The following is a 7,927-nucleotide window of genomic DNA, read 5'->3' as shown; positions in this document are numbered from 1 at the left end:
TGCTGACAGCTCAGAGCCTGAAGCCATTTCAGATTCTGTGTCTCCCTCTCTCTCTGCCTCTCCCCTGTTCATGCTCTGTCTCTCTCTGTCTCAAAAATAAACGTTAAAAAAAAAAAAGTTTTGTTTTACAAGTCAGCAAATTAAAAAATACAGCCATAAAGATGTCATTTCAGGGATAAAATGACCTCTAAGATCCTTTCCAATTCTAAGAGTTTATGACAAAGAAGTATGCATAACAGCAACTCTCAAAGTATTAACAATAATGAAGTTAGTCATTAATACTAATGATGGACAATAATATAGGTTGATTAGGGGCACCTTGATGGCTCAGTTGGTTAAGCGTCCGACTTCAGTTCAGGTCATGACCTCACAGCTTGTGGGTTTGAGCCCCACGTCAGGCTTTGTGCTGACAGCTCAGAGCCTGGAGCTGCTTCAGATTCTGTGTCTCCCTCTCTCTGCCCCTTGCCCTTGCTCTCTCCCTCAAAAATAAATAAACATTAAAAAAAAATTTTTAAGTAATATAGGCTGATTAATTCAATAACTATTCACAATCACTATTCCCTTTTTGTTCCTCTACTGTGAAAGCTGGAAAGCCAAATACTTCACCTCCTATTATTATTATTATTGCTTCTGGAAGTGGCTCTGGGACATAATTCAGGCAACTGAGGAACAGACTAAAGACACCAGTGAGGGCACCTCATCCCAAATAAAAGTATCTTCCCAAGTTTCTTTTTCTGGCTAAAGAAAACTACAACAATATCCTTTTGCCCCTTATTTTTCCCTAAGAACGTGAATATAAGACTAGAAAATATAGTAGCCATCTTGGGACTATGAAGAAGAGGTATGAGAATGAGGCTTCATGCCAAAGACGTTGAGAGCAGAAAGAAGAGAGCCTGGCTCCCGAGGGTAACACTCGTCACTTACTAGCCCTAATCTTCCCACCCCTAGACTTTTTGTTGTGAGAGACAATAAACCACTATCTGTTTAAGACAGTGTAGTCGGGTGTTCTGGTATTGCCAGACAAATGTACTGTCGGCCAATTCACTAGTGTTTAAAAGAAGATCTCACTCCTCAATACAGAGAACAAACTGAGGGCTGCTGGAAGGGAGGTGGGTGGGGGGATGGGCTAACTGGGCAAGGGGCATTAAGGAGGGCACTTGTTGGGATGAGCACTGGGTGTTGTATGTAAGCGATGAATCATGGGAATCTACCCCCAAAACCAAGAGCATACTGTACACACTGCATGTTAGCCAACTTGACAATAAATTATATATAAAAAAATAAATTTTGTTTAGGTAACATTCAATGCGATACTGGTTTCAGGAGTAGAAATCCATGATTCATCACTTACTGTATATAATTATTTTTATATGTTGTTGGATTCAATTTGCACATTTTTTATAATTTGTGTCTATGTTTATCATAGATAATGATCTGTAGTTTACTTATGATGGTTTTATCTGGCTCTCTTTTCTGGGTAATAACAGGTCTCATAAAATGAATTGGTCAATGATTTGGGCAACTTCTCAGTTCTTTCTCTGTTTTGGAAGTATTTGTAAAGGACTGGTATTTTTTAAATTTTTTAATTAAATATTTCATAAATTTAAGGATAAAAAAATTAAATGAATTAACATATGTAAAGCTCTTAGAAGATATTTTGGTACCTAGTAAGTGTTATACAAGTTTTAATATTACTACTGACTGTATTTCAGCAAGTTTTTAATAGGGAATTCTGATTTCTCAAAAATATTATTAAAACGTATATAAATTACTGTTAATCAGGGTTTCTCAACCTCAATGGTATTGACATTTTAGACTCAATGATTCTTGTTGGGGGGGGGCTGTCCCATGAATTTTAGGATGTTTAGCAGCATCCATATTCCCTATGCAATAGATCCCAGCACGCCTATCAGTTGTGAAAACCATAAATGTCTCCAGACATTGCCAAATGTCTCCTGGAGGGCAAAACCATTACCTGGCTGAGAACCACTGCTATAAATCTATCAAGGCTACAAAAGGAACTACATAAATTTATAGTTTAAAATATTAAGTAATTTTGAAGGGCAACTGGGTGGTTCAGTCGGCAAAGCATCCAACTTCGGCTCAGGTCATGATCTCCTGGACCGTGGGTCTGAGCCCCACGTCGGGCTTTGTGCTGACAGCTCAGAGCCTGGAGCCTGCTTTGGATTCTGTGTCTCCTTCTCTTTCCGCCCCTCCCCTACTTGTTCTCTCTCTCTCAAAAAAAAAAAAACATTAAAAATTTTTAAAAAAATATTAAGTAATTTTGAAAATATAAGAAATGCTTACAAAATGTAAAGAATAGGAAACTATGCCAACAATCCTTTTTTGAACTGAGGTGTTTCAATATAATTTTGGACCTTTTATACTTGGGTTCATTTTTTCCCGTTAAGTGTAGTGGCCAGTTAAAAATGTGTGATTCTCTTTGTCAAGCGTGTTTTAACTAGTAAAATAAGGCTTATGCTCAACACTATAGTTTCCAAAGATAATCGTTGAAAGGGAAGGTAGAAGATCACTTAAATTCGACATAACAGAGGCCCCCAGGATTCTTAAATTCTGATAGAACAGGCCTTATAAACAGATGATCTATACCAGCAGTGTCCAACAGAACTTGCTTTCTTGTTGGAAATATTTTATTCTGGGATATCCAATATGGAAGCTATCATATACAAGTGACTACTGAGCATCTGAAATGTGGCTGATGTGACTCAGGGACTGAATTTTAAATTTGAAGTAATTAAAATTTAAATATCTACATGTGGCTAGAGGCTACATTGTTGGATAGCACAGACACATACCCTTCAAGAAATTATCTTAACTGTTGTTTTCCTTCCTTAAGAATGTCTTTTGTCTATGGCAGGCCCCCTTTTCTCCTTGCCCTATAAAGAAGGTTACAACCAGGCAAATATGAGTGGATGTAAAGGACAGGTATGAAGGATGTAAAGGATGTAAAGGACAGGTATGAAGGTAGGTATGCAAAGACATGGGAGCAATGTGAACAACTTACTTCAAGGGGACACCCCTTCTCTCCCCAGAAATGCTATGGAGCACAGACATAGCACATCTTGTTAAATAAAATAGAAATGGGTTTTCATAATCCACACAATAGATGGTCCTTCTAATCATTATATTGTATACCCTGCAAGTGAATGTGGTTTGTCCCTTCTACTTCTCAGGCATTATGCATCTCTTAGAAGGTTCATTACATTACACTTTACAAATCTGTTGAAGGGGCACCTGGGTGGCTTAGTTGGTTAAGTGTCTGACTTCAGCTCAGGTTATGACCTCACAGTTTGTGGGTTTGAGTCTCCCATCAGGTTCTGTGCTGACAGCTTTGAGCCTGGAGCCTGCTTCAGATTCTGTGTCTCCCTCTGTCTCTGCTCCTCCCCCTCCCCCACTCACGCTCTGTCTCTCTCTCTCTCTCTCTCTCTCTCTCTCAGGAATAAACATCAAAAAAAAAATTTTAAAAACCCACAAATCTGTTGTAAATCTAATATTCCCTAACAGGCCCTGCAGTCTCGGAAGATAGGAAACTTATTTATATTTAAATTCTTTCTACCATGAAGGCAAAGCCTCATATATAGGAGGGAAGGAGTAAATCACAAATCTCTAATATAAGTATGTTATAAATACATAATTTCTATAAAGGTTTAGAAAAAGCAGAGCAGGGGTTAGTATAGCAGACATAATTTATAAGGAAGGTCTAAGAATCACCACTAAAGAGTTAGATGACAATTGTATTACATCAGCCACACAAAACCTGTTCTTTACTATGTATTTTTCAGATTTATGAAGTCACATCCCAGGTGATCTGGCAAGAATTCTGATTATTTTGTTACATACAATTTGGTACAAATAATGTAGTTGGACTTTTTATAGAAGTCCCAATACATTTAGTTGATAGGTAGCTAGCTCTTTAAAGGCTAGGATAAAATACAAATGGCATAGAACATTTCATCTGCACTGAAATAGTTCCAAAAGCTTTTAACTGAGATTTTCATCTGGGTAGTTTTTTCCAACTCTCCCCCCTGCCTGGTTTATACACACATACTTCTTTGAAAATCATTGTGGGACAGCCCACTGTTGCTGATGGGAATGTGCTTCTCAGATGTGTTGGGGTGGTTTTTAAAAAGTTGAAAACCCCTCTCCTAAAAACTCATGTTGGCAATTCTGCACAGGTTGTGGGTGCACACAAACATTCTAATTCCTACAAGAATCATCATTGAAAACAAGATAATTTTTTCAAGGCCATCCTCTAGGCACAGATCAGCAGTGACAACAGTGAACTATGATAATGGCTAACAGTTACTGATTGCCTGCTATGGTTCAGATACTGTTCTGGGCGGTTACCATGTATTATTTCATTTAATCTTCATAGCAACTGAATGAAGTATATAATATTGCTGTTCCCATTTTAGTTGAGCAGATAGGGACAGAGAAGTTAAGAATCTGGTGCAGTATCACACAGGTAGTAAACGATAGAGTCAAGATTCCAGGCCAGGCTGAGTGGCTCCAAAATTGCAATCCTTCTACTATTCCACACCACAACTACACTTGCTCAGGGAAAGCTTGCTTGCAGCCAAGTTAGGAAAAGCAGGTCCTTTTCTGATCACTGACTCAGGTTTACTGAGTGCATGGACAAGAGAAGGCAGCAAGTTGATTGTAACACTTACTACTCTGAAAGACTATGAAGATGAAAATTGAGGGTTTAAAAAAAGGTACATTTTCTAAGCTATATGGGTATCTGGCAAAATCAAGTGGTCAAAAAATGCACCCCATATGCTTATCAACAAGTCAATAAAATATTCCTAGTGAGATGGAAAACCTAAAATTAAAGTGAGAGCTCAATATTTACAAACCTTTTTTTTTTTCTTTCCTTTTTTGAGAAAGAAAGAGAGAGCATGAGCGGGGGAGAGGGGTAAAGGGAGAAGGAGAGAATCCCAAGCAGGCGCCATGTCCAGCACAGAGCCTGCCTGGAGGTTCACCTCAACCGTGAGATCATGACCTGAGCCAGTATCAATCAAGAGTTGGCTGCTCAACTGACTGAGCCACCCAGGCACCCCATACAACCTTCTCTTTCTTTTAAAAAAAATTTTTTTTTAATGTATATCTATTTTTTAGAGAGAAAGACAGACAGACAAAATGGGGGAGGGGTAGGAAGAGAGAGTAAGACACAGAATCCAAAGCAGCCTCCAGGCTCTGAGCTGTCGGCACAGAGCCAACATGGGGCTCGAACCCAGCCCAGGAGATCATGACCTGAGCCGAAGTCGGACGCTTAAATGACCGAGCCACTCAGGTGCCCCTCTTTCTTTTTTTTTTAAATGCTTATTTTATTTTTGAGAGAGAACATGAGGGAGGGACACAGAGAGAGGGGGACAGAGGATCCAAAGTGAGCTCTGTGCTGACAGCAGAGAGCCTGATGCAGGGCTTGAACTCATGAACTGTGAGATCATGACCTGAGCCAAAGTCAGACACTTAACCAACTGAGCCACTCAGGCATCCTACAAAACCTTTTCTTATTATAGAATCTGGAAATCATGTTGACCCCATGATTAGAAATAAATGTGACAGGCAGGTCATTAAAGGCCTCATTACAACCCTTCACAAAAGCTCACAGTGAGACCAGTAACCTATGTTTACAACAATTAACTTTTTCTTACAAAATGTTTATTGAGAACAGTTAAGAAGAGTGCTCTACCCTGTAACTAAAAATACATTATTTTTTAAGTGCCACTTCTATTAAAGGAGCTTCCAAAATTGACTAAAACGAAGTCACAGTAGCGCTTAACTACTCTCAAAGTTTTACATGTGTGCTAATTCATGTAGTCTTCAATTCTCGAAACAATCTAGTGAGGGAGATATTATTGTTATTTACATTGTATAGGAGAAAACTAAGTAACTTTCTCAAGGTCATACAAGCGGAGGTGCTGCGATTCAAATTCAGGTATCCTGGCTCTAGGGTCCACGTTCAGCCATTAAGTGGAGAGTCAAAATGCAGAGAAGATATTTTTCCTGTCAGACATTATTTTGTTGAACAAAACCTAACCGTGGCAGAAATGGAAATGACATAAAATGGCTGAAGAGGAACTCTTCTACAAATATTTGTCATGTGTTTTGTTATATCAAATGTTCAATATAAAATATATTTAAATTTTATATTTAAAAATATTTGAAATACATTTATACTTTAATTCCAATCTTCCTTATATTCAAACCAGCAGTGTTTTTCCTCTAAATATATATGTTTTTAACTGGGCTTACTAAATTAACCATGGAAAATTTCTAACTTTCTTTTCAGAGAATTATCCTGAAAAGTTAGCTCTTGGCAATAACTTTAAAAAGCAGAAAAACAGGGGCACCTGAGTGGCTCAGTCTGTTTGAGCATCTGACTCTTGATTTTGGCTCAGGTCATGATCCCAGGGTCGTGGGATTGAGCCTTGCGTGTCAGGCTCCACGCTGAGCATGAAGCCTGCTTAAAGAATCTCTCTCTCTCCTTCTGCCTCCTCCCTGCTTGCATGTTCTCTCTCTCTCTCTCTCTCTGAAAGATAAAAAAAGTGCTTCCCTGTTAAAAATTCTGCAGAAAACATTTTTAAAAAGTTACATTTATTATCAGATGTCTACTAAACTTCTAAAGGAACATTTAAGCTTTTTTTTTTTCTCTGACCCTAAAGACTTCTACATTAGCTTCAGTTAAGTAAAACAATTTTGAGCTTATTCCTTATGCCTAGAAGACTGCCAAGTGAATATTCAATAACTACGTCATTGAAATTTCCAACCATGCAACTAACATGTAAATCAAAAGACTGTACACTAAGTGTGATCTACCATTTGAGGGGGTAGCTCTTACTATCAATGAAAATGCTCCCATGTTACTAAATCACAACAGTCTACCTTACTGCGGTCTATATATGGTGATCACACACACACATCCATACGTGGATCAGCCTGCTTCTTCATGTTTCCTGGTGTAATTAAACCCAAGTATATACATACTGAAATCCAAATGAATTAGAATATACTTTCCTTTTACTTGTATTTTATAATTCAGTTATTTTATATTTATATATTACAATTATTATATACACTTTAATTATGTGTTAGTTATGAATTTCAGGATAGTAATGGGGACACAGTTTATAAAAAGGAATGGGTTTGAGAGGGTAAGATTTACTGATTTAGATGTTACTTGTGATATAAGAATGCGCCTTGCATTGATGGAAAATTAAATAGGTGAAGATGACCAACATGTTTCCATTATACTAGCAAAAGAAAATTCAGTATTATTTAATCCAATGGAAAGAAAAGGCTGTTCAATGTCTAACTTTTGCTTTAGAACTCATAATTAAATGTCACAGTGTGTCTTTCTGATGAAACAATATGTGCTAAACTTTCAGATGGCTATGCAGATGAGCTGATATCATCCCAGGATGGGTAGGATCAGTGCTGCTCTGTCCCGGCCCCTCCTCCTCTTCCATCCTCAGATGGCGATGCGGAGTAGAAACAGAGCTTTGTTCGGCAGTGGGCCTGTGGTTTTGCTGTGTGGAAAATCTACTTATGACTCCATCCTTCACACTGCATTTACGTTCTGTCATACTGACTAAAATAACTAGACATTCTTACTGATTTTCTCTTCAGTGCAAAGCCAAATATTTGGTTCACATTTTATGGATATATCCTTTTAAAAATGTCAAACAAAAGCTGCTAAAATAGCTCACTGTACAATGACAAGCATTCAAGTGGTCAAACATATTTGTGTATTGTAATTAACTTTTTATCTCATTATTTAATATGCATGTACTACACAATCAGGATTATGAAAGCAAAAGAAGATTCATTTCTAATGGATACACATATCTTTCAATAGACTTTACAAAATGAACCATATAAGCAAGTTATTAAATATGACCTG

This window comes from Prionailurus viverrinus, chromosome C2, assembly GCF_022837055.1.
Source record: "Prionailurus viverrinus isolate Anna chromosome C2, UM_Priviv_1.0, whole genome shotgun sequence".
Classification (NCBI taxonomy): Eukaryota; Metazoa; Chordata; class Mammalia; order Carnivora; family Felidae; genus Prionailurus; species Prionailurus viverrinus.
The sequence above is the reverse complement of the archived record's forward strand: the minus strand, read 5'-3'. Positions refer to the sequence as shown.